Source organism: Megascapheus bottae, chromosome 1, assembly GCF_031878675.1.
Source record: "Megascapheus bottae isolate mThoBot1 chromosome 1, mThoBot2.hap1, whole genome shotgun sequence".
In the NCBI taxonomy this organism is placed as follows: domain Eukaryota; kingdom Metazoa; phylum Chordata; class Mammalia; order Rodentia; family Geomyidae; genus Megascapheus; species Megascapheus bottae.
The window spans coordinates 55,017,162-55,044,556 of NC_143509.1; the positions used below are offsets into that span (position 1 = coordinate 55,017,162).

Genomic DNA, 27,395 nt, shown 5'->3' on the forward strand with positions numbered 1-27,395 from the left:
AATGAACATTCAGTCCGCATGGGGTGGGGAAGGTGGGTGTGGACTAGGGGAAGGAGAATTCCAGAATGCTTGTGTAGATACTGTCATGCTCTCTCCCCTCAAGGGTTATGTTTAAATATTGCAAAAAGGTGCTAAATAAAACCTTCAGATTGTTATGAAGAAACCATAATGGAGGTGTTTCATCTCACCTAACAATCCTTGAGCATCACCTTTTGTGCTAACTGGCTGACCTTGTTCCACAGTGGGGGGGGCAAAGCCGAGTACCAGCAAGCCACTGCAGAATTCACGGGTGCCCTGGGGTCACGTAAGGTTAGTGAGATCGAGGCCCCTAAAGGAGCTTGGGGTCAGGCGGAGGTCACTTAAAGGGCTCCCAGAGGACAAGTGTGCGGCCGTTCTCCGCTCTATATAGCTCACTAGTAAGTCTTGGCTGCCATACAGCCCGAAGTGTGGGCTCCGGGTGAACTTAAAACTACCTTGGAGTCCCGCCTGGCGGGCTGCAGGGCCTGACCGGGGATCTTTCTCGGTGCTCGCTGCGGGCCATCTGTGCGCAGACACTAACCGAGCCGACGAGTTTCAAGGGCGCGGGGTGGTGTCTTCCGGGGGAAGAGGGCTAGGTAAGGGAGAATTAAAACCTTTCCCCCAGGTTCCCGCCCTCGCCGCGCTCCCCGGGGCGGCGGGCCGCGGCCCGGAGCGCAGGGGCGGGCGGGGGGGGGGGCGTACCCGCCTCTCCACCGAGGGCTTCCGCAGACCTCGTCTCTTCCTTCAGGGGCCCGCGGCGGGCGGGGGAGGCCGCGGCACCGGGCCAGCTTCCCCGGCCACGCCGACCTGGTGACACGCAGGCACCGGAACCGGTGCCACGCTGGGTCTCGCGGTCGGGTCGCCGAGCCGGGTGAGGACGAGGGCGAGGGCGAGGGCGAGGGCGGGCGCCGCGGCGCGCTTCTCGTGTGCGGGGCTTCCCACCGTGCACCGCGCGGCGACGGCGGCGGCGGCGGCGGCGGCGGCGGCGCTCTAGCCACGGCATGTCTGCCTCTCGACTGCTCTGGGAGGAGGAAGAGAAGGAGGAAGAGGAGGAGGAGGAGGAGGAGGGGGAGGAGGAAGAGGAGAAAGGCGCAGGGGTGGGAGCTGTTGCCGAAGCTGCCACAACCAAAGTTCTCCCCCCTCCCCCCTTCCCCTCCTCTCCAGGCCTCGTAGGAAGGTGGGAGCTGCCGTCGGCTGCCGTTGGTGACCGCGCGACTCGGCGCCCGTCCGCCCGGCGGCCCGCGGTAAACGCTGGGCCTGGCAGGCCCGGGCCCGGGGGAGGGCGGGGAGGGGGCGGCGGGAGGTGGGAGCGCGCGGCGGTAACGGCCTGAGTGGAGAGGGGGGGCCGCCGCGAAGCGGGGCGCGGGGTGGGGGGGGGAGGAGGCGGCCGAGGAGCGGCCGGCCGAGGCCCAGGGCCACGCCGGGCTGGCCGTGGTGGGGGCCGGGAGGAAGCCGGGCGAGGATGGTGGGTTGCGGGGATTGCGAGCGGAGCGTGACGGGGGGTGGCGGAGGCGTGCGGGCGGCCTCCGCGGCCTGACGGGGTGTGTGTGCGTGTGTGTGTGTGTGTGCGTGTGCGCGCGCGCGTGTGCGCGGGGTGACCGGCTGCGGAGGGCGGCGGGCGCCGGCCCGGGGAGGCCCGCGGTGCCGCCCGCGGGCGTGAGCAGGCCGGGAGACCCCAGGCGCGCCGCCCGGCCGGCCGCCGAGCCCGGCGCCGGGCTGCGGGCTTCGCAGGCCGCAGTCCCCGCGGCGGCGGCGGCCCCCCGAGTGCGCTCCCGGGGAGAAGGGGAGGGAGGGCCGGGGTTTGGAGGAAAGATGCGGGCTCGGTGGAGGAATGCAGGGGGCGGCCGTGGCGAGGAGCCCTGAGAACGAGGACGGGTGTTCATTGTGCGGATCTGTGCAGGGACTTGATTCTGGAAAGAGCCGGGAAAGAAGGGATCGAGGACTTGCCGCGGATCGCTAGGAGAGCGTTGGAAGCCGGAGGGAGGGCGAAATAGTAGAGAAGATGCAGGGGATGCATAATAGAATAGACAGATGTGGCATAATGAACACATGCTGGCCCAAGGACTAAAGAGTTATTCCAGATGGGCCAGCGTGGCCTAGTTTCGAACCTGCTTGGGATCCTCCGTAGATGGCATCTGGTAAGTGTGTGGGACCGGGCCGAGGTTGATTTTGGGGGTGTGCGGGGAGGAGGGGGTGTCTCTGAGTATTCAGACTTGATTCTGACTCATTTCAGGCCTGCACTGTTGAGTATAAAAACCTCTGAGACGGACCTTGAGAAAGAGCCATGGGCCATGGGAATTCTCGAAGCCATGGAGTTTAGCAAAATTTGAAGTATTGTCACTTATCAAAGGCTGCAAGAACCCTATGCTGGCCATGGGAATTACTTGGATGGTCCGGGGGAGCCCTGCCATGCCTAGATTGCAGTCGATGGTGTTGGGGGAAGTTTATGCACCACAACCCTTTTTTGTAAGGCTCCATTTGGAGCTAGACTCAAACAAGTCTAAATTTACTGGGCTGGTTCTGTACTCCTGAGGTTGGCGGGAGATCTTTCACCATTCACAGTTCTCCTTGTACTCTCTCACTGAGGCATGGTGGTGGTGAGGAAAATAAAGCTGTAAGCATGTGGAATGGGGGAGCTACAGAATCTGTTTTGGTCTTAGGTTTGAAGAAGTTAGGATCAGTTATCTGAGGTCTAGGGGAATCTTAAAGAGACCAAGGACTGGAAGATTGTAGATCCAGATTGGAGGGACAGTTAACATCTGTCAGGAAATGAACTAAGCTCTGGTCTGTTGGATTTACCAAGCCCATACCAGACCTAATTTCCAGGAGGGAATTCTGAGTGAGGACTACACTTTAAAAATTTACCTAGGTATTATTTACCTTTTTGTATTAAGAGAACCTATATTCACATTATGTTGTAGTTTTTTTTTCCAGCTCGAGGGTAATAAATATGTTAAGCATGAAAATATTTTTATGGTTATCGAAGGTGAAGCGACATTAATGGGGAAGATGGAGTGAATATGTCATTTAGCAAATAGCGCTATAGAAGATGCTAATTTATCATTAGAGTACAGGGGATTTCTTTAATAACAGATTTTTTTTTTTTTTTTTTACAGAAATGATCCAGGTTTGTGTTATTTGAACACTTGGGGAAACTTTCTATCAGTATATTTAGATTCAATGACTTTTTAAAAGGTCTTGCTTGTTTTACATAGACTGACAAACACATTTTTATTGTTAGCCATAGTTTGAGAGCCATTTTTCTTTCTCTTCACCAGTACTGAATGAATGTTATCTTCCTTTTATTGTAGGTATATTACCCTTAAATATAGCATGACATTTTACACTCATCTCCCTTTAAAAATATCATGAAATAATAATACATGGATATAATTTTAAATGAAAATGTTGGAGGGACTTGGGATAAAAAGCGATAATTCTCTCTGTACCTGTTCTTTGCAGTTCTGCTTTCCAGAAGCTGCAACTTCTAAACGCTAATATTTTAGTTCTTTTCATGTTGTGGGCCAGGCTGGCCTCAAACTCTATTCTCCTGCTTCAGCCACCCCAGTGCTGGGATCATAGGCATATACTACCATGCCTGGCTCCATCACTTCAGTCTTATTTATTTATTATTTATTTATTTATTTTTAGTGGTACTGGGGTTTGAACTCTAGGATAGTGCCTTACCACTTGCACCATGCCTCCAGCCCTGCATTTAGCTGGTTATTTTGGGGATGGAATCTAGTGAACTTTTCTGCCCAGCTCGCTAATCTTCTAGACCTTTTTTTTTTTTTTTTTTTTTTTTTTTTTTTTTTTTGCCAGTCCTGGGGCTTGAACTCGGCCTGGGCATTGTCAGGGGCTTTCTCAAGGCTAGAGCTCTTACCACTTGCATCACAAGAGCACCTCCAGCATTTTCTGTGTATGTTGTACCAAGGAATTGAACCAGAATTTTGTGCATGTTAGGCAAGCACTCTGCCACTAGGCCATATTCCTAGCCTTAATCTTCTAGACTTTTATAAGCGAGAAAGATTGATATGGTTTACACTATCCTTCCTTTCTCTCATTCCTCTGTGATAGTATTTTTACCTTTATTTGATGTTTATGTCTTTAAATATTATTCTTACACTTATTTTAGAGCCTAACAGTTTTAGTCTATATCTCTTGACTTCCTCACTATGTTAAGTTTTTGAGTCTGAAGGCTTTGTTGAAGTGGAGAGAAGCATTTAAGTAGGCTGGATACTAAATCCTATTCTATCTAGTAATAAAGGGAAGTTTGATGAATCCAAGGAAAAGTATGGGAAACAGCATCTTTGCAGCATTAGATTTGCTCTTTAGAAATGAGGCATGCTTGACAATGATGATTGTACATTTTGGAATTAGTTAAGAGGCCGTATTCTTTGATAGTTTTCTAGAGAATTTTATAGTACATAGATTCTGGGAGGGCATTAAAATGGCTCCTGGATATTTGCTGGCTTTTTCTCCCTCTTTTCCTTTCTCCCTATTTGGTGGCATTGGGATTTGAATTTAGGACCTTGCACTTGCCAGGCAGGTGCTATACCACTTGATCCTTTTTTGCTTTTGTTATTTTTAAAAAAGCTTTTGCATTTATGCTTAGGTTGTCCTGAACCCAAATCCTTCTTTTTTTTTTTTTTTTGCCAGTCCTGGGCATGAGCTCAGGGCATGAACTCTGTCCTTGGATTTTCTCAAGGTTAGAGCTCTACCACTTGAGCCTCAGCACCACTTCCGGCTTTTTTCTATGTATGTGGTACCAAGGAATTGAACCCAGGTCTTCGTGCATGCTAGGCAAGCACTCTACCACTAGGCCAAACTCCTGGCCCCGAACCCAAATCCTTCTATTTATGCTTGTGGAGGAGTTGGGATGACAGAAGTTGGTTCTTGGCCTCTTATTGGTTGATAAGGAGTACCCCCCTCACTAACTTCAGTTTTCCTGTCTTTGCCTATCATGTAGCTAGGATTATAGGTGTATGCCACTGAGCCCAACTTTTTTTTTTTTTTTCCTAGTCCTTGGCCTTGAACTCAGGGCCTGGCACTGTCCTTGGGCTTTCTCAAGGCTAATACTCTACCATTTGAACCACAGTTCCACTTCTGGCCTTTTCTCTATATGTGGTACTGAGGAATTGAACACAGGGCTTTGTGCATGCTAGGCAAGCACTCTACCACTAGGCCACACTCCCAGCTCTGAGCCCAACTTCTTGCTCCATTTTTATTTCCTCCCTGAGGTGGTGGGGTAAGGAAGAAATATATAAGGTGATGAGGAGAGGAAGAAAAAGAGCAATAAGAGTTTAATGGATGTGCTGATAACATTATATATATATTCTTTTCCTTGCCAATCCTAGGTTTTTAACTCTGGGCCTGGATGCTGTCTCTGAGATTTTTTTTCCTCCTCAAGGATAGTGCCATTTGAGCCACATCACCACTTCCTACTTTTTCTGAGTAGTTTATTGGAGGTAATAGTCTCATGGACTTTCCTACCCCTGCTGACGTTGAACCACAGTCATCAGATCTCAACCTCCTAAGTAGCTAGGATTATGGGTGGGAGGCATCAGTGCCCAGGGGAGACTTTTAATCTCTGGTGAAATACAACAATTTGGTTCTTTGTGCATGTTTGCCCGCACATGTTCCTGTGCATGTACCTCAGGATCTGGGTGCTGCCCTTAGCTCGTTTGATTAAGACAGGCACTCTACCATTTCAGCGCCGCCCCCCCCGCCCCCCCCCCAGCTGACTTTGAACTGATGACTTCAGATCTCAGCAGTTTCCTAGGTAGCTAGGATTACAGACATGAGCCATTGATGCTCAACTCAGATTGATTCTTAATTTTTAATTAATACCTCTTTAATTACGAGAAAATAGTGGTGCTAGTGGGACTGTATGTCATTGCTGACTCTGTAGGGATATTATGTCTATATAGTGAAAAAGTGAAGAATAAAAGGAATATCTTAACTTCGTACTCAGGGCCAGAGCAAATGTTCCTGAGCTTTTCTGCTCAAAGCCAGCACTCTACCACTTTGAGCTATAGTCCCACTTCAGTTTTCTAGTGATTAGTTGGAGATAAGAATGTGGGGGTGGGGGTGCGAGTGTGGTCTAGTGGTAGAGTGCTGGCCTAGCATGCATGAAGTTCTCTGTTCGATTCCTTGGTACCACATACATAGAAAAAGCCAGAAGTGGTGCTGTGGCTCAAATGGTAAAGCACTAGCCTTGAGAAAGCTCAAGGATAATGCCCAAGCCTTGAGTTTAAGCCCCAGGACTGACAAAAACAAAAACAAAACAAGTCTCAGGGCCGGGAGTTTGGCCTAGTGGTTAAAGGGCTTGCCTAGCATGCATGAAGACCTGGGTTTGATTCCTCATTACCACATACATAGAAAAAAGCCGGAAGTGGTGCTGAGGCTCAAGTGGTAGAGCTCTAGCCTTGAGAAAGTCCAAGGACAGTGCTCAGGCCCTGAGCTCAAGCCCAGGACTGGGGAAAAAAAAAAAACAAAAAACAAAAAAAAACCCCAAGTCTCAGGGACTTAGCTTCAGGTCTGAGCCTACTGAGTAGCTAGGATTACAGGTCTTAGCCATTAGTGCCTGGCTAGTGGGCTTTTTGGTTAAGGGAAGAAGAAGAGAATGAATTAGAGGGGGATTCATAATCTGCAAAAACATTGAAGGGGTGAGATCAAAGACCTAACTGTTGTTTAATCTGGGGATATTTGGGGTGAGTTGGTCTGGATTAGGACACTAGTTGTTGTGTTGTTTTTTTAGTAGTCAATCCTGGACCTTGAACTCATGGCCTGGGTGCTGTCCTTTAGCTTTTTTTTTTTTTTTCTTTTTTTTCCTCAAGGCTAGTGCTCTGTCACTTGAGTCACAACTCTATTTTTGGCTTCTTGGTGGTAAATTGGAGCCTTATGGACTGCTCAGGATGGCTTCAAACTGTGATTATCAGGTCTTAGTTTCCTGAGTAGTTAGGATTACAGGTGTAAGCCACTGGTTCAAAGTCAGCTAGGACAGGAAAAGTCTCAGACTTTTACCTACAATTAACCACAAAAATCTGGAAGTGGAGCTGTGACTCAAGTGGTAGAGGGCTAGCCTTGAGTAAAACTTCTTGGGGACAGTGCACAGGCCATATATTCAAGCCAGGATTGGTACCACCACCAACAACAAAAAGCAACCAACTTCAGATGCAAATTGTAATTTTTTTTTCTTTTGCCAGTCCTGGGGCTTGAACTCAGGGCCTGAGCATTGTCCTTGGGCTTTCTCAAGGTTAGAGTTCTACCACTTAAGCCACAGCACCACTTCCGGCTTTTTCTATGTATGTAGTACTGAGGAATTGAACTTAGGTCTTCATGTATGCCAGGCAAGCACTCTACCACTAGGCCAAACTCCTGGCCCCAATTTTTGTTAAAAAAAAATTTTTTTTTTCAAATTTGGGTCTCATTCATGCTGGGTGTACAATCTATCATTCATCTTTTTAAATTAGTGTTATTCAAGGTAGGGTCTTACTTTATGCCTCCACAGGCCTGAGCTTCAATTCTTCCAACTGCAGGCTTACTGGTGTTCCTGTGGGATAACATCGCTGTATTTAACTGTCTACTGGAGCTGACCTTAAACCTCTAGTCCTTGATCTCTGCCTCCCAAGTACCTGGGATTACAGACTTGAGCCACAACACCAGGCTGAACATTTGAATAGTTTTGTGGTCATTTTCAGTGGTGTTTGTGACTTTTTGTAACATCTTATTTTAATTACCTTTGCGCCTCTAGTACCATGTTATACAATTACTTATTGAGTATCTATTGTGTACTATTGGGAGAAGGACTTACAAAAGTAAGACATCCTCTTTATTCTTTAGGAGTTCAGGAATCCTCCAAGGTGATACATTTTGTTTGCATTCTTTCTACTTTATTCTTTTTGTGTGCTTTTAAATTTTATTGTTATCTTTAAGTAGTTGTGCAATGGAGTTGCCATTTAACAAAATAAATTTATGAATACAATATATCTTGACCTTTATGAACACAATATATCTGGGTCAGTGTCACCCCTTTCAGCATTCTCACCCATCCCTCCACAAGATGGAACATTTATAAATAATACAAGACAGGTTAGCTTGCATAGTCTTTGTTGACAAGTATTTGTCCTCTGAAAAATTTGGCTTTTAGAAATGGTGAAGGTCAATTGATATCAACCTGTGTAAATAAGGAATAGTTTTGCTTTAATTTAAGAAATGAGAATGATTTTCTTAGTTGAAATATTAACTGACTTTGGAAAAGCTAGTCAGATACTAGCTAAATGTTGATTTATTGTATCAGAAAGTTGAATGGGTGGAAAGGATAGATAAACAATTACCTCAAGATTAACTTACTTTTAAGAGGATCACACTGACTTAAATATGTAGATAATTTTGGGGGCATATTTGTTTACAAACACACTTTGAGCAAGACAGCGTAGGGGTACGTTCACCACAAATGGAAAAATGGAGAATAGTGGATAAGATGAGTAAGGATTTATATGGATCATACTTCAGGTGGATATCTGAAAGAATTGCTTAGAGATTTCAGAGAAAAACTAAGTGGCTCCAAATTTTTGTTACAGTCCTAGAATAAACATACAGTCAGGATCTATGTTTGTAAGAATGTTTTCCTGCATTTTTCGTTTTAGCTACTTTTACTGGTTTCTTTTCTTTTTTTTTCCCCCCTTTTTTCTTTCTTTCTTTCTTTTTTTTTTTGGCCAGTCCTGGGGCTTGAACTCATCTCTGAACTTCTTTTGCTCAAGGCTAGCACTCTTATCACTTTAGCTACAACACCATTTCTGGCTCATTCTGTTTGTGTGGTACAGAGGAATCAAACCCAGGGCTTCATGTATGCAAGGCCAGCACTCTACCATTATCCAACATTCCCAGGTCTTTTTTTTTTTTTTTTTCTTCCCGTTCTGGGCCTTGAGCTCAGGGCCCGAGCACTGTCCTTGGGCTTTCTCAAGGCTAGAGCTCTACCACTTGAGACACAGCACCATTTCCAGCTTTTTCTATGTGGTACCAAGAAATAGAACCCCAGTCTTCATGTATGCTAGGCAAGCACTCTACCACTAGACCAAACTCCCGGCCTGTCTGTTTTCTTTTTAAATTCACATTTTATTTATTTATTTGTTTTGCCAGTTGTGGGCTTATGCTCAGGGCCTGAGCACTGTCCTTGAACTTTCTCAAGGCTAGAGATCTACCACGTGGGCCTCAACACCACTTTTGGCTTTTTCCCCCCCATGTATGTGATACCAAGGAATCAAACCGGGTCTTTGTGCATGCTAGAAAAGCACTCTACTGCTAGGCCAAACTCCTGGCCCCCAAATATGAATTTGGGTGAATTTTGAGCCGCTTGCAACAGTTGTATGGTCTGCATCAATTTATGACCAGTGTAACTTCTAGTTTGTTCTTTTCTGAATCTGTACCCTACATATTCCTTCGTCTCTGTGAATGAAGAGCACAAGTCAACTTGCCCCATTTATCTTTTTTTTTTTTTTTTTTGCCAGTCGTGGGCTTGAGCTCAGGGCCTGAGTACTATCCTTGGACTTTCTCAAGTCTAGAACTCTACCACTTGAGCCTCAGCACCACTTCCGGCTTTTTCCTATGTATGTGGTACCGAGGAATCGAACCCGGGTCTTCATGCATGCTAGGCAAGCACTTTAACCACTAGGCCAAACTCCCGGCCTGCCCCATTTATCTTGATATTTTCCTGTATACTTGTCTCAAAGCTACTTTCTGAATTACAGAATAGAAAGAACTGAGGGTATGTATGTGTCCAGTGGGATGCATGTTTGCTGAGTGGGTTAGAAGGTCTTTGAGATAATTTAAGCGATTTATATATTTTCTATTTGTCTTATTGATCTATCTATAATGTGCCCTTTTATACATGGGGTGTAATGGCGCTGGCAAAAATATATGTGCTAGAAATAGAAGTAATTTGAGGAGATCTAGTTGAAGAGAAGATGAAGAAGGAAAATTTTGTTTAAAGAACATAAGATCAATCAGTGTGGATGCTAGAGAACTAAGAATAAGGTGGTAGATAAGCCCACAGGGAAGAAAAGTGATACCTGGAAGTAATGATTCTTCTGAAAAATTATTAAAATATGACAGGTTATATTTAGAGAAAAGTATAGGATGGAAATAAAAGATTATTTGAAATGGTTATATCAAGGAGAGAGATGGCAGAAGTTTGGAATGTGGTAGAAATTAATTTGTAGTTGAGGACTTCAGAAAATGATTGGATGAGTTGCCTTTGACAGATAATATACATTTTATTATATAGAAAAGTATCATTAGATGCTTCTAGGAATAAGTGCTTTGCCATTTATATTCTGGTAAGGGGGTTTAGATTACAAGTGTATCTAAGAAAAATACTACTCTTATACTCCCCTTGGCTGTGGGAGGATATGGGAGATCATTTTAGTGATATAAATGTGTAATTTTAAAGCTAGGTATAGAGTTACATGCCAACATTCAGGAGGCTGAGGTAGGAGGATCTCATTCATGGCCAGTTTGGGGGCATCTCATAGACACTGTATTTTTAAAAATGGGGAATTTTTACTAGTTTTTGAAGGGATAGGTACATCCCATGGAGTGGCAAAAGTTACTGAAAAAGCATTCCAACTTGAGGAAGTTTAGTATAAACTGAGACATGGAATTAAGAATCCTACAAACTATGGGGTAAGGCCAGTTAGGTTTTTTTTTGTTTTTTGTTTTTGTTTTTGGTGGGTCATGGGGTTTGATCTCGGCCTGGGCACTGTCCCTGAGCTCTTCAGCTCAAGCCTGCCATCCTGCCCCTTGAGCCAATCCCCACTTGCGTTTTCTTGAGGTTAATTGGAAATAAAAGTCTCAGGTCCTTTTGTGCCCGGGCTGGCTTTGAACCTTGATCCTCAGATCTTAGCCTCCTGAGTAGCTAGGATTACAGGCGTAAGCCACCATGCTCTGCACCCGGCCAGTTTTTTATTTGTGCTGTATGACCCATATTAAAGAATATAGCTGAGCTGGACGTGGCTGGGTTTATTTTTAATGTTTCCTACAGGCAGCCATTTTTCACAGAAATATATAAGCTCTATTCTTCACTTAGAAAAGAAAAGGGGAGTGGGGTGTCAGTGTCTCATGCTATTCAGGAGGCTGAGATCTGAGTATTTCAGTTCAAAGCCAGCTCCGGCACAAAATATCCCGGAGATTCTTTTCTCCAATTAACTGCTAAAAAAACGAAGTGGCACTGTGGCTTAAGTGGTATAGCGGTAGCCTTGAGCTGAAGACCTCAGGGATAGCCTCTAGGTCCAGACAGAGTTCAAGCCCCACAACTGGAGGGGAAAAAAAAAAATTTTATATATGTATATATATATATATATATATATATATATATACCATTCCATTCCTTTATGTAAGAAGTGTGTATAAACATATGTACAAAGGTTAATACAATGACAATCCTTTCCATACCCACTGAGTTGTTGGATATGCTTGGATGTTATATTTTCTAAATAAAAGCAATAAGCAAAGCTGGCTGGGTTAGTCATGAAGAGAAGCTATATGTCATTTAGTAAACTGATTTCATAAGTAACTAATTCATCTCAATCTATATTTTGGAACAATAAGTTCATGATTAGGGTAAAATGTGATAGAGAACAGGAAGTCAGTTTGAATTGGCAGAAAATGGATGACCTTGAGAGCTAAGCTAAGTAGCTTGTATTTGATTTGATGTAGTATGCTTAGGAAACAAACAGAAGCTAGATTTTAGTCTTGGCCCTTCAGTTTATCTACTCTTACCATTATAGAGAATCACTTCCTTTCTGAGGCTCAGTTTTTTTATCAAGAAATTGATAATATACCTTCTGCCAAGGGTTGTTTTGAGTAGATAAGTAAGCCAAGGGATGTATATTATATTTATCTATATATATGTGTGTGTATATATGTACATATATTTTTCTTTAGTAGCACTATGGATTGGACCCAGAGTCTTGTAGATGCTAGTCGAGTGCCCTACCACCTAGATATATCCCTCTGCCTTAGATAATTTAAACTGACAGTAGCTGTGCCATATAGAATTGTGGCAGTGTGATTAGAGAAAGATTGGAAGTAATAGGAGTAGGAGGCTTCTAGTAGAAAAGAAGACAAGCTTGAATTAATTAAGTAGCCATAGGATTACAAGTGAAGGGGTGGGATGTGATCGGAGGTACGGAGACTGAATGATTGGAAAGATTCAGTTGGCAACATCTGCAATTGGATTTCATTTTGGGGTAGTGTACTGGGTTGTACATTAGAGTAGATGGTATAGTTTCATGTAATATGTGTGTATGTAAACTGAAAAGAATAGTGAGTAGAAAATGACAAATGAGTATGAGAAGGGTTAGATTAATTACAGGGTACTTTTTTTTGCCAGTCCTGGGCCTTGAACTCAGGGCCTGGGCACTGTCCTTGGGTGTTCTTAAAGCTAGAGCTCTGCCACTTGAGCCACAGCACCATTTCTGGCTTTTTTCTATGTACGTGGTACCGAGGAATCTAACCCAGGTCCTTGTGTATGCTAGGCAAATACTCTACCACTAGGCTAAACTCTCGGCCCCACAGGATACTTTTTGATAGATTACTGGAATTTACTGACTTAGGGAATGTTTTGTATATCTACTGTGTGCAAGGTTCTATGGGAAGGAATGTGAAAGCTCTATAAAGAATGAATATATGTTTATATGTGGCAGTCAAGTTCTTTTTTTTTTTTTTTTTTGCCAGTCCTGGGGCTTGAACTCAGGGCCTGGACACTGTCCTTGGGCTTCCTCAAGGCTTGCGCTCTACCACTTGAGTCACAGCATCACTTCTGGTTTTTTTTTTGTTGTTGTTGCTTTTGTTGGTCATGGGGCTTGAATGCTGGTCCTTGGTGCCATCCCTGAACTCTTCAGCTCAAGGCTACTGCCTTACCCCTAGAGCCTCAGCAAGCCACAGCACCACTTTTGGTTTTTTACTGGTTTATTGGAGATTAGAATCTCAGATGCCTGGATTGGCTTTGAACCCCAATCCTCAGATGATCTCAGCCTCTTCAGTAGCTAGGGTTGCTGGTGTGAGTCACCTACTTTTTCTACATAAGTGGTACTAAGGAATCCAACCCAGGGCCTGAACTCCGGGCCTGGGCACTGTCCTTGAGCTCTTTAGTGCAAGGCTGGTGTTCTACCACTTTGAGCACTATTTTCAGCATGCATCCGTCTTTGACCTAAGTATAACTGCTTTGGTCAGACTGGGCTTTGTGGAGAAATTGACCTGTAGTTTAGAACCTGAATAAGCACGGTGATAGTAGGCAGGATAGTTAAGTCATATGACTGAGAAAAGTTCTGGGTATGTTTAGGGGTTGGTAGTTTAGATTAGCTATGATTTAGAGTTCATGTTGAGGAGTGGAGAGAAATAAAATTAAAAAGTAGTAGTAGTAAGATCTTAAAATGCAGACCAAATTGGTTGTTAAAATTTTATATTATGTACATGTATGAAGCTGTATATATGTATATGTGTGTATATTTGCTATATATACATACATATATACATACATACATACATACATACATACATACATATATAAAAGTACTCTACCATGGAGTTACAAGATCATGAATTTTTCTTTTTCTTTTTTGCCAGTCCTGGGGCTTGAACTCAGGACCTGAGCACTGTCCTTGTGTTTTCTCAAGTCTAGAGCTCTACTAGTTGAGCCACAGTACCACTTCTAGCTTTTTTGTATGTGGTACTGAGGACTCAAACCTGGGTCTTTGTGCATGCTAGGCAAGCACATTACCACTAGACAGAGTCCCAGCCCCATGAATTTTTTTATGAATACATTTATGTATTTATTATCAGCTCATACATAGAACATTTCTAGACTTAGAAGGCTCCGTATGTGTTACCTTCAGGCTGTTTCCTCCCACCCACAGTAACTATCAAACAATTTCTATTTTAATAGTAGTTCTATGTGTTTTTGACCTTCAGAGAAGTGAAATTATACTTTTTTTGTTCTTGCCTATGAGATTCATCCAGGTTACATATAGCAGGTGTTCTTTTTTTCATATCTTGTGTTTCCATTATGTGAATATACCATTTCTAAATAATATTTCAGGTTTGTTAAACAACTGACTAATTTTTATTTTGGAAGTATAAGGAGTTGTAACTTGATATGTAGTGGGGAATGTTTGTTTGTTTTTGCCAGTCCTGGGGCTTGAACTCAGGACCTGAGCACTGTCCTTGAGCACTTTTGCTCAAGGTTAGCACTCTGCTGCTTGAGTCACAGCACCACTTCTCGCTTTTACTGTGTATGTGATACTGAGGAATTGAACCCAGGGCTTTGTGCATGCTAAGCAAGCACTCTACCACTAGGCCTGGGTACAGTTCCTGAGCTCTTCAGCTCAGGGCTACTGCTCTACCTCTGAGCCATAGTGCTACTTCCTGTAGGGTTGTTTTGTTTTTGTTTTTGTTTTTTTGCCACTCCTGGGCTTGGGCTCAGGGCCTGAGCACTGCCCTTGGACTTTCTCAAGGCTTAGCACTCTACCACTTCAGCCTCAGCACCACTTCCAGCTTTTCTCTATGTATGTATTACCAAGGAATCGAACCCGGGTCTTCGTGCATGCTAGGCAAGCACTGTACCACTAGGCCAAACTCCCGGCCCCACTTCCTGTAGTTTTTGAATAAGAAAATAATGAGGTGGCTTATCAAGCTAAGCTGGTGATTTTTTTTTTTTTTTTTTTTTGTAATGGAGGAGGAATTGATAACTGGAAGACAAGAGTTAGAAGAGGGCTAGGAGCATGGCGTAGTGGTAGAGTGCTTGCCTAGCATGCATGAAGCCCTGGGTTTGATTCCTTGGTAACTACATACACTGAAAAGGCTGGAAGTGTTGCTGTGGCTCAAATGGTAGAGTGCTAGTCTTGAGGAAAAGTACAAGGCCAGTGCTCAGGCCTTGTTCAAGCCCTAGGACTGGCAAAAGAAAAGAAAGTGAAAACTGGTAGAATTATTTAGTGTTGAAGATCAAAGTTGGCCATTTATGGTAGTAGGAATAAAGGAAAGGGGTAGTGAGAAAAAAGAATGGAAATGGTATGATGTAGTAACATACATTCCTAATTCCAGTTTCTCAGAGATTATGGATGAAGTAGGAAGATAGGAGTTGAGGCTAGCCTGGGCTGCATGGTGAGTTGAAGATTTCCTAAAATGAGAGTAGTAGAGTGAGTGCTTTTGAGTGCATGTGTAAGGCCCTGAATTTGTTCATCAGTAACACACACACTCACAGAGTTTAAGAAGGAAGAGCAACAGTTGGTCACTGGGACTCACGCCTGTAATTCTAGCCCCTTAGAACACTGAAGATGTAAGGATCAAGGTTCAAAGCCAGTCTGGGCAGGAAACTCCAAGAGACTTATCCAATTAATCACCAAAAAGCTGGAAGTGGAGATCAAGTGGTAGACCACTAGCCATCAGCAGAAAAAGCACAGAAACAGTGCCCAGGCTCTGAGTTAAAAACAAAAAGAATAACTCTTACTCCAAAATGAGACAGGAAGTAACAGATGAATGAAGATACAGCATTTTATAAGAGGATTACAGGTGTGATTTGAGGGGGATTTATGGAAGGAATTGAGAGTTTGCTGAGATTAAGAATTTAAAAAAGAGGGCCGGGAGTTTGGCCTAGTGGTTAAAGTGCTTACCTAGCATGCACGAAGACCCGGGTTCGATTCCTTGGTACCACATACATACAAAAAAGCTGGAAGTGGTGCTGAGGCTCAAGTGGTAGAGCTCTAGCCTTGAGAAAGTCCAAGGACAGTGCTCAGGCCCTGAGCTCAAGCCCAGGACTGGCAAAAAAAAAAAAAAATTTAAAAAAGAAAATGATTTAGATTAGTTAATGAGATAGAAAGTTGTATTTAGAATAAATCTGTTGTGGAAAATTTCTACCTCTGTGGTGGTACTTAATGTCCATGTGGATGCACAGAGTATCTTGGAAGGTCAGAGGGTAGTACCGAAGTAGCTGATGCACAGACAGATTATATTGAGAATATGTGAAACTACATGACATTAAAGAGCAAGTGTATAACTAGAATATATATAATTGTGGTTTTAAAAAGGCATGTCTGAAGTTACAGCACTTCCAATCGATGGCCTTGTTTTCAGTATGTATGGGTGACTGAAGTGTAAGATGAATATTTCCTAGGCTCCTAGGAAGATTAGGTATTGTTGAGTCGGTTGAGAATATGGGACAAATCAGAATTGATTAGAGATAAATGATCTGAGAGTATGTTTAAGTGAATAATGTGCACTGCAAAGCTGTTTTTTTTTTTTTTAAGTGATAGAATAAGAGTGGGAAGAGTGGGAGTGACTCTGGGAAGCAGGCAGCTGTAAGACTTTTTTAATGAGCTGGCGGAGTAGGAGAATGACAGAGCTGACAGAAGACCAGGGCACAAAAAAGTTGTCCAGGAAGTGTCCAGTTTGAGATGAGAGGAATAGTTATAACAGTCCCAGCAAGAGATGATAAAATCACAAGTTGTTTTTGAGGCATGAATACTGAGAAAATAGATGGATTTGTTACTTTTAATAGTGCTTTCCCTCCTCCCCTCCCTGCCCTCCCCTCCTCTCTTGCCAGTCCTGGTGCTTGAACTCAGGGGCTGGGCACTGTCCTTGAGTTTACTTCCGGCTTTTTCTGTGTATGTGGTATTTGTTGTTTAACCCAAGGCTTCGTGCCTGTAGGCTAGCACTCTACCATGAGACCACACTTCATTTTCTTTGTAAAATAAATAACATGCTGAATCATAGTCATTCACATGGAGAATTACTGATACAAATTCTACTGAGAGATATCTGTTGATGAGAAATGAGACATTGAAAAAAGTATTAAAGATTAGGTAGATTAGAAATGCAAAAGATGTAATGTAGTTGGTTGACAATAGAACATTCACAACCTCATAGACACTTATAAATGGATGGACTGGAAATGAACAAGGAGGTAGGAGTGGACCTGAATGTGAGTAAACATGGTTGAAAAGGGGAAGGAGGAGTACCTGGTAGTAAGCATACTACTCAGGAGATAATTACTATACATAATGAGTTCTGGTGAAAAGTGGAATGGATGACAGGTGGTAAGAATAAATATCTTTTTTAGATCTTAAGGGATCTTAAGGGATCTTTCTTTTTTCCTCTATTATGACTTTAGCTCATGTTCTTCCTTTACATTTGCCACATAGTAGGTACATTATTTCTCACACATTGATACCGTTTCTCATGTTTTTCTCCCCATTTCCCTCCCCCTGCCTCATCCCCCATTCTTTTTATTATTTCTTTATTTTGCCAGTCCCGGGGCTTGAACTCAGGGCCTGAGGGCTGTCTTTGGGCTTTCCTCAAGGTTAGTGCTCTATTACTTGACCTTTTCTGTATATGTTGTTCTGAGGAATCGAACCTAGGCCTTCATGCATGCTAGGCAAGCTCACCACCATTAGGCTACACTCCCCCCCCCCATTATTTTTATTTCTATTTCACTTTTCCACAGTTGTAAAGTATTAGTATTTAGTAAAGAGAAAGTATACGCCCCTCAAGAGAGTGGGCAGTGCGACCCAGAAACCAGTTGTCCAGATTATTTTTAAATAAAAAAGATGCTATGTTGTCCCAGAGTGGTCTCAGACTTGCAATTCTCTAGCTTCTGCTGCCTGTTCCTGATGCTTTTCCCAGTGGCTGGTTTATTTCATGTATTAGTGTTCTCAGTTCTCTTTGTCTTTCCATTTTACCTGTATATCGATTCCTTCCAGACACATAATTCAAAATATAATTTCTCAGCTGATTTCTAGTCTGACTTATCATTTAGTCAACATTTCCAAAGGTGTTTTGCCAGTTTCAGAAACAAATATAGCTTAAATTGAAACTTTGCTAGCTTAAAAATATCATGTTCTATATACTTACTTGATTGATATTAAGACTTAGACTAACTTCTTATTCTTTTATTTATTTATTTATTTATTTTTACCAGTCCTGGGCTTGAGCTCAGGGCCTGAACACACTGTCCTTGGACTTTCTCAAGGCTCTACCACTTGAGCCTCAGCACCACTTCTGGCTTTTTTCTATGTATGTGGTACTGAGGAATCGAACCTGGGTCTTCATGCATGCTAGGCAAGCACTTTAACCACTAGGCCAAACTCCCGGCCCTAACTTATTATTCTTTTGCTTCTGACTCTGCTTCCAACTTTTAGCTTGCCATGTTCTGTAGTAGTATCTATTTTGTCACTTTGTTTTCCACCACTTTTTTTCTTGTATTATCAAGCACTTTTTTTTTCTTTTGCTAGTCCTGGGCTTGAGCTCAGGGCCCAAGTGCTGTTCTTGGACTTTCTCAAGGCTAGAGCTCTACCACTCGAGCCTCAGCACCACTTCTGACTTTTTTCTATGTATGTAGTACCGAGGAATTGAACCCCTGTCTTTGTGCGTGCTAGGCTAGCACTCTACCACTAGGCCAAACTCCCGGCCCTTGATGTGGTTTTTTTTTTTTTGTTTGTTTGTTTGTTTTTTTGCTAGTCCTGAGCTTGAACTCAGGGCCTGAGCCCTGTCCTTGGATTTTCTCAAGACTAGAGCTCTACCACATGAGTCTCAGCACCACTCCCAGCTTTTTTCTGTGTATGTGGTACCAAGGAATCGAACCCGGGTCTTTGTGCATGCTAGGCAAGCACTAGGCCTAACTCCCGGCTCCCTTGATGTGGTTTTTGAGATTGTTTTTCAGTGCCTTGCTGTGGTCCCAGCAACTGACATTTTTGTATCATTAGGGTATTAATGCTGTATTTTTTTTTATAAAATTTTTTATTGTAATTAATAAAAGGGTTACATGATATTTGCCCTATAGAAGGTGCATTAATTCGCATACATTGATACCCTTTCATATGTCTTGGTACCCTTTACCCTCCCCCCCAATGCTGTATTTTTCTAACATAATTTAGACTATATTTCTCATATGGCTAACTTTTTTAGTCTCCTACCTTTCCTTTTTAGATCAGTTTTTGATGTGAGTTTGTATTTCAAAGAACATGTATTAGGGCAGAAACATGAAGTGACAAAAATGTGACAGAAGCATGTGTGTGGGTAGTTTGTCCTAGTGCAGCTTCCTTTCAGGATTAAGTTTAGTTTCTTGTGCCTTGGTGATTATCACTTTTTTCCTTCTCTAACTTCTAGTGATTCACCAGAGTTAGGAAGGCAAAATTTGAATCCCAGGACTGGCAATAAATAAATGATAAATGAATGAATGAATAAGTAGATGAAAGGAGAGGGTTATCATTTTGGTTAGCCTACGTTTGTGTGTGATGCTAAGAATCAAATTTAGGACAAAGTTATTGGGTCTGGAGTTCTGTAGTGGAGCTCTTCTTGTCTTTTGGGAGGCTCTGGGTTTGACAGGCTCTGGTTTTGACAGAGTTTTGAGAGATTTTGTGAATGGACTAGAGACAAATATGAATTGATTGGGTAGGACTGATCAAAGACATTCGCTTTGGACAGATTACTTAAGTAGTTGTATAGAGTTTTGGAGAGATTTGAATAGCTATATGAGAGCTGGCATGGAATTGATTTATGAAGTCGGTATTCAAAGTAAGTTTTAAGGGACCTGGAGTTTGGCCTAGTGGTAGAGTGCTTGCCTAGCATGCACAAAGACCCGGGTTTGATTCCCCGGTACCACATACATAAAAGTGTCCAGAGTTCAGTCTGCAGGACTGGGAAGAAAAAAATAAAAAGAATATAAACCATTTCTTCATCTAACAAGTGAGTATACACACATGAACAAAAGTTAACACAAAACGGAAAGGTGGTTTGGAGAAGAGTTACAGAAAACTACAGTGAGTAAGGAAGAATGAATAATGGAGAACAAGGAAGGATTAGGGAAGTAGTACTAAACTCATTCTCATGGTAAGACTGGTATTTACAAGTCTGTTCTGTTGTGTTGGATACTACTTTTTTTTGTTTTTTGGTTTTTTTTTTTTTTGCCAGTCCTGGGCTTGAACTCAGGGCCTGAGCACTGTCCTTGGGCTTTCTCAAGGCTAGAGCTCTACCACCTGAGCCTCCGCACCACTTCTGGCTTTTTCTGTGTATGTGCTAGGCAAGCACTCTACCAGTAGGCCAAACTCCCGGCCCCTGCATAGTACTTTTGATGCGTGGTTAGTACGGAGAAGAGACATCAACTGGCCGTGGTTGTCAGGGAGTAAGGACTCTCGTGGGTTCTGGGGCTCCCACAGCGAAGCCGGGTCTGCCCAGAGGATCTTGTTGCTAGTTTGGACGGCGGCCCCAGCGAAGCTGGAGCTGCCCAGGTGTGGGTTGTCTGGCCAGGCTGGGCCAGACCCGGGCCTCGCGGACCTGAGCGCTCACTGGCCGCGTGGGGGCGCCGCTTTAATTGAGCGGGGTGGGACAGGAGGAGGCCTCAGACCGCATGCGGCTCCCACGGCTCCTTTTGTTGTGTGTGGGAGCGGGTGCGCGCGCAGGCGAACGTCTGCGTGCCGGAGGGCGAGCGAGTAAGCAAGCGAGCGGCGTCCTGAGAGCCTGCGCTTGCGCTTTCCTGAGCGCAGACGGCCCGGGGCCCCGCCGGCCCGCCGGCCGCTGCCCCAGGACGGGGAACCCTGCCAATGCTCCTCTGTGGCTAACGGGAGCCTGCCTGGCAGCGGGCGCCCGGGCTAAGGGATTTCCCCTTTCCCCAGGCGGTTTTACAAATCTGCGGTGGAATTGCTCTGTGCTTTACAGCTCTACAAGGTCAGGCTCCGAACGTGGGTTACCAGACAAGTCGTTCTATGAAATAAGAGCAAATCGTGAGCCTCTGGCCTTGCCCTGGGAGCCCTAATAAAAATGCCCTGTTTTGGAGTGAGAATTGGTCCGAAGGGCTTTGCAGAATTAGGCTGTGGGGCAAATTTTGCGAAGCACTCTCCAGTGGGACCAGTAGATAATTCTATAGTGGACTAAAAGCTAAAGTTAGGACATGCGAAGTTGAAGTTCTTTCCTACAGCTTGAATTTAAAACAACCTCTTTGTTTTACATAAGTAGGACTTAGTTTGCAGATGTTTTGCAAAATCAGGCATATGTGATTTAAAAATACATTAAAAAGATTAATTTTGTAAAGAGCAATGATAAAGACGTCTGCAGTTTCAAGTGTACTAAACGTTGCTATAAATAAAATCCCGTTCAGATTCTTAGATTTATTTGTTTGCTGTTATCCTTTAGATGTGGGAGGTAGTCTTCTACTTCTGTCTGGGCAGATTTTCAGTATTGTCAGCATGATATGAGTGTAGAACCTTACCCTGAGTGAATAATTTGCTTGAGATTACTGGTCTGTTTTGCAGCTGGATATAGACTCTGGGTCTCTCCCAGTCTGATGACCTATCCAAGAATAGACTAATGAAACTGGGTATTTGTCTGTTTGGTTTTATAGGCAGTAGTAGAGAGCTATAAACTGAGTGTGGCAACGTTTAATTTTCTGTTCCAATGTTTTAGCTTAAATGTTACTTCTGTTCTGGATTTCTTTGACCTTTAAAAAGCATAAAGGCTATTCCTTAGTGTTAGTTGCTTTTAATAGGATTTATACCATATATTTTATTAAAATAGTTGCTATGATATATAACCGAGTGAATATGGTTTTCATTCAGGTGTTTTTAGTAGTTAGAAAGTAACAAGTAATGTGAGAATGTTTTGTCTCCACAAAGTACTAGGTAGATGTAGAATTAACCTCAGTTCTTTGGACCTGGAGTGGTGGTGCAGACCTGTAATCTCAACACTTGGAGGTTGAGGCAGGAGAATCTCTGCAGTTTGGACTCCAAACAAAACCAAAACCTTTGCACCTCTTTATGAAGGATGCTTATCAAAAGTAAAGATAGAAAATACCCATAAATTTCCTCTATAGTGCTGGGTACTGTTCTCATTATTACTACAGTAGTAACACACAACAGTATTTGGTTAATTTTTTTTTTTGTCAGCTCCATAGAGAAGAGCACCATGCCTTTTATGATAAGAGTTGCAGTTGGGCCTTTCTGTTGTATAAGAAAACACTCTGAAGCCATTCCTTTATATCTTAAACCAGTCTTCCTCCCCATTTTCAATTAAAAAAAAAACTATAGTGCATTTTGGCCCAATATAGTGAGTTCTTAAACTAGAGAGGGTCTGGAATTTACTTATTTTATTTTGGTTGTCTTGCTGGGAAATTTACTGGTTTTTGGTTGATAGATGCTCACTATCCTGCAGTGTACATGACAGCCTTTATAAGAAACAAGCTATCTAGGGCAGAATGTCAGTAGTACTGATTTTGAGAAACCCTGAAAGTGATATGGAATGCAGTTGATAGCTCTGTATAATGTATTATAAATATTTCCCCATAGTTCTTTGTTAGAATGATCATAGGTCAAAGTATGTTTAAATACAAGATAGATATGAAAGCTTAACAAATTGAGTTAGTTCAGTTTGTAGGTGAGGTAAGTGAGTTTGAGAGAGATTGTGACTTAGGGTTTCATATGTAATAGAGTTCAAATGAACTTAAACAGTAATTTGATGTTAGTTTATGTACTTGAAATTGATTTTAATCATATTAATCAGGGAAAATATTATATCATTTATTCTTTTTTTTTTTTTTTTTTTGGCCAGTCCTTGGCTTGGGCTCAGGGCTTGAGCACTGTCCTTGGATTTTCTCAAGGCTAGCACTCTACCACTTGAACCTCAGCACCACTTCCAGCTTTTTGCTATGTATGTGGGGTACTGAGGAATCGAACCCGGGTCTTCATGCATGCTAGGCAAGCACTCTACCACTAGGCCAAACTCCCGGCCCCTATATCATTTACTCTTGATACAGTTAATGTTTGTTTCTTTAAACAATTTTTATATTGTACAAAGCGGTTCATTGTGATATTTACAACATAGACATTTTATGTACGATGTTCACATTTGTTCCATCTATGTAACTTGCAATCACACTCTCCTTTATTTTAATTTTATTTATTTTTTCATACTCTCATTTATAATAGGTTCTATTTTATTGTTGTTGTTGACATTGGGAACTTTCATTAAGGTACCACCTGGCCATAAGCACTTTCTTCCTTGGCAATCCAGTTTTTCTTTTTCTTTTTTTGTGGGTCATGGGGCTTGTACTCAGCCTGGATGCTGTCCCTGAGCCCTTCAGCTCAAGGCTACTGCCCTACCCCTGGGCCTGGGTGTTGTCCCTGAGCTCTTCAGCTCAAGGCTACTGTCCTACCTTTGAGCCAAGCCCCACTTCCCATTTTCTAGAGGTTAATTGGAGATCAGACTCTCAGGTCATTTTGTGCCTGGGCTGGCTTTGAACCTTGATCCTCAGATCTCAGCCTCCTGAGTAGCACCGCACCCTGGCTCGGTTTTTCTTTTCTTTTTCCTCCCCTCTCTCCCTCCCTCCCTCTCTCCCTCCCTCCCTCCCTCCCTCCCTCCCTCCCTGTTCCTTCCCCCCTCTCTCTCTCCCTCCCTCTCTCCCTCCCTCTCTCCCTCCCTCCCTCCCTCCCTCCCTCCCTTCCTCTCTCTCTTTCTCTCCTCTTTCTTTCTTTCTTTCTTTCTTGTGGGTCAGGGGACTTGAACTCAGCCTGGGTGCTGAAGTCTGGCTCAAGTGGTAGAGTACCTGCACAGCAAACACAAGGCCCTGAGTTCATCCTCAGAACTGGCGTACTGACCTACATACATACACATGTACATACATGCACACATATGTACGCACATGAATACTTGCATATATGCAAAATCTTACAATGGTTTTATTGTAATGCCATGTTGCAGATTTCAGCAAATATGTATGAATCTGAAAAAGTAGTTATTCATTTAAAAATACTTCTCACAATACTTTCCTAAATTTTGATTTAATTACTTAAATGTTTTTTTTGGGGGGGGGGTTGGTGGTGCTAGAGTAGGAGGAACTCAAGGGCAGGAGCCCTACTTGAGCCACACCACTAGCCCTGGAAATCGTTAAGCAAAATAAACCAAGCTCAGAAAGATAAATATGGCAAGTTTTTGCTTATATGCAGAATCTATACCTAAAAAGTAGTATGATATGATGGTAAAAAGCTGGATCGTTTGTAAGGGCGTACTAGCTGGTGGGAGGAAGGGGAAAGGGAGATAATATGGGGATATTATGGAAATATAATACATGCATGTATGAAAAATAGAAGAATGAAGCCCAATAGGCCATCATGGGATCACTTAAGAAAGACCGGACAGCTCCAGGCCTAGTTCAAGCCCCTATACCCACAGAAACTCTTGGACCATGTACATTTGCTCTGTCGTGTGAGGATTATTGTTGTGACTTTACTGTTTGTAGTATTGCTCTAGTAAGGTCTGGTGGTTAATTATAGAAAAAGTTTTTGAAAGCCAGATACTGAAGGTTCACACCAGTATTAATCCTAGGTACTCAGAAGGCTGAGATCTGAGGCTAGAGATTCAAAACTAGCCTGGTATAGAAAGTCCATGAGATTCCTATCTACAATTAACCACAAAAAGCCTGAAGTGGAGCTATGGCTCCACTGTGGCTCTCATGGTAGAGCATTAGCCTTGAGTAAAAAAGCTCAGGGACAGAGCTCAGGCCCAGAGTTCAAGCCTTAGGATTGGTACATATATTAAAGGAAAAAAGACTTTGGAGCTGTCAGGTGAGATGTAATGTAAGATAGGTTGGAATTGAGCTCACTGTGTAGTTTAGTCTGAGCTCAAACTCAAGATTCTGGTAAAACTGTTGGTAGGATTACAGACATGTACCACCATACCTGGTATAAAAATAGCTTTTAAGACGGTGTAATCCTAGCTACTCAGGAGGCTGAGATCTGAGGATCAAGATTCAAAGCCAACCCCAGGCACAAAAGGACCCGAGACTCTTATCTTCAATTAACCTCTAGAAAACGAGAAGTGGGGCTTGGCTCAAGGGTAGGACAGTAGCTTTGAGCTGAAGAGCTCAGGGACAATGCCCAGGCCCAGTGGTAGGGTGGTAGGTAGCCTTGAGCTGAAGAGCTCAGGGACAGCACCCAGGCTGAGCTCCATGACCCACAAATAAAGGCTTTTTATAGGATGGAAGAGTATGTTAGCAAAAGAAAAATAAATTCACCAAAGCTAGTGCTGGTGACTCATACCTGTAATCCTACCAATTTAGGAGGCTGAGATCTGAGGATTGCAGTTTGAAGCCAGCCCAGGGAGAAAAGTTTGAGCTGTGGCTCAAATGACAGAATGCCAGCCTTTGAGGGATAAAGTTAAGAGATAGTACTCAGGCTCTGGGTTCAAGCCTCAAGGCTGTTTCCCATCCCCTCCCCCCAAAAAAAGAGAAGAGAAACTTCTTGGGCTTTCTTTAAGGCTAGAGCTCTACCACTTGAGCCACAATACCATTTCTGGCTTTTTTCTATGTATGTGGCACTGAGGAATCGAACCCAGGTCTTCGTGCATCCTAGGCGAGCACACTACCGCTAGGCTAAACTCCTGGCCTACACTATTGCTGTCCTGATTTCACTTTTGGTGAAATGTTTGTATTTTTCGTACTCATTTTCTATATTTTTGGGGGTCTGTTGTAGGACTTGAACTCTGGGCCTTGGCGCAGAGCTCTTCAGCTCAAGGCTTCCACCCTACCCCTTGAGCCACAGAGCCACTTCTGGTTTTCTAGTGGTTATTTGGAGGTAAGAGTCTCACAGACTTTAGTGCCCGAGCTGGCTTTGCACCATGATCCTCAGCTCTTGGTCTCCTGAGTAGCTGGGATTACAGGTGTGAGCCATCACACCTGGCTTTGTGACTATTTTCTAACCAGAATCAATTATTTCCTAATAAATCAATCCCTGGGGATTGAACTCAGGGCCTTGTACTTGATAGGCAAGCACTGTACCACTTGATTCACAGCTCTAGTTTTTTATTTTGGTGCCGCTATTGGGGCTTGAATTTAAGATTTTACTCTCTTGCTTTGCTTTTTGGCTTATGACTGTCACTTGAGCCAAACCTCCAGTTCCAGCTTGTTGTTTGCTAATTAGAGGTAATAGTCTCAATGATTGTCTCAGTGGTTGTTTTTTTGAACTAGGATTGTCAGATCTCAACCTCTTGAGTAGCTAGGATTATAGGTATGAGCCATTGATGCCCAGCACAGATTTAAGACTTTTTGTTAATTTTTTTTAGCTTTATTTTTTTTATTGTAATTAGTAAAAGGGTTACATGATATTTGCCAGATAGAAGCTGCATTAATTCACATACATTGATACCCTTTCACATGTCTTGGTACCCATTTCCCTCCCCCCCCACACCCCTCACCCGTCTTGTTAATTTTTTTTGTTGAATATTTTCATACATGTCTCTCAGTTTCTAAGTAGTTTAGATAGCTCATCTTTAATTTCTTTCCTTTTCTTTCTTTCTCTATCATCTATCTATCTATCTATCTATCTATCTATCTATCTATCTATCTATCTAGCCATTCTGGGACTTGAACTTTGAGCCTGGGCATTGTCCTCTTGTTCAAGGCTAGTACTCTACCTCTTGAGTCGCAGCACTGTTTCTGACTTTTTCTGTGATTTCTAGGAAATGAGAATCTCAAGGGCTTCTTGCTCCAGCTGCCTTTTAAGTGCAATCTTCAGATCTCAGTCTCCTGAGTAGCCAGGATTACAGGCATGAGTCACTAATGCCCGGCTCATCATTATAACAAATTCTTTTGCAAAGAAATATTTTTTAATATATTTTTTATTGTAATTAATAGAAGGGTTACATGATATTTGCCAGATAAATGGTGCCTTAATTCCCTCACATTGATACCCTTTCACATGTCATGGAAAGAAATATTTTTAATTTTGTTTAACTTCAGTTTTGTTGCTTTTATGGAGCCTGCTTTTGATGTCAAATCCAACACCCTTTGCTTCAAAGATGACATCTGTGTCTACAAGTTCTACAGTTTATTTATACCTTCTTTTTTTTTCTTTTGCCAGTCCTGGGGCTTGAACTCAGGGCCTAAGCACTGTCCGTAGACTTTCTTCAAGGCTGGAGCTCTACCATTTGAGCCACAGCACCTTTATTTATACCTTCTTAAACTCATAATTTGTTTGAATTAATTTTTGGTTATAGCTGTGCGAGGTGAAGTCTCTTCTTTTTTTCCTATGTTCAGCACTGTTTGTTAAAACACTGCCCTTACTCAATTGAATAGTTTTTGTTCCTTTGTTAAATATCACTTGAACCTATTTGTGTTGGTCTGTTTTGGGGTTCTCCTGTTTCATTGATGTATGTGTTTTATGATTCTTCTATGATCACACTTAAATTTGATTACTATAGTTCATAGTAAGTATTGTTTTTAAAACTTTATTTTTAATTCTTACAAAGGTGACATACAGAGGGGTTACAGGTATGTAAGTCAGGTAAAGAGTTCATTTTGTTACAATGTCATCCCTTTTACTGTTTTCCAGTTTTTCCTT

The 27,395-nt window shown here is 42.8% G+C and overlaps 1 protein-coding gene across 6 annotated transcripts in view; it reads left to right on the top strand.

The window, feature by feature from the left end:
- The first annotated feature begins 1,054 nt into the window (after positions 1–1,054).
- Znf148 (zinc finger protein 148) overlaps positions 1,055–27,395 on the top strand; it is a 99,408-nt gene continuing 73,067 nt past the window's right edge. For 2 of the 6 annotated variants that reach the window (XM_090344908.1, XM_090344928.1), the window contains exon 1: positions 1,055–1,262. The gene's annotated coding sequence lies outside the window, so the exon portion shown is untranslated. The other 4 variants (XM_090344937.1, XM_090344918.1, XM_090344889.1 and 1 more) reach the window with 3 other exon arrangements.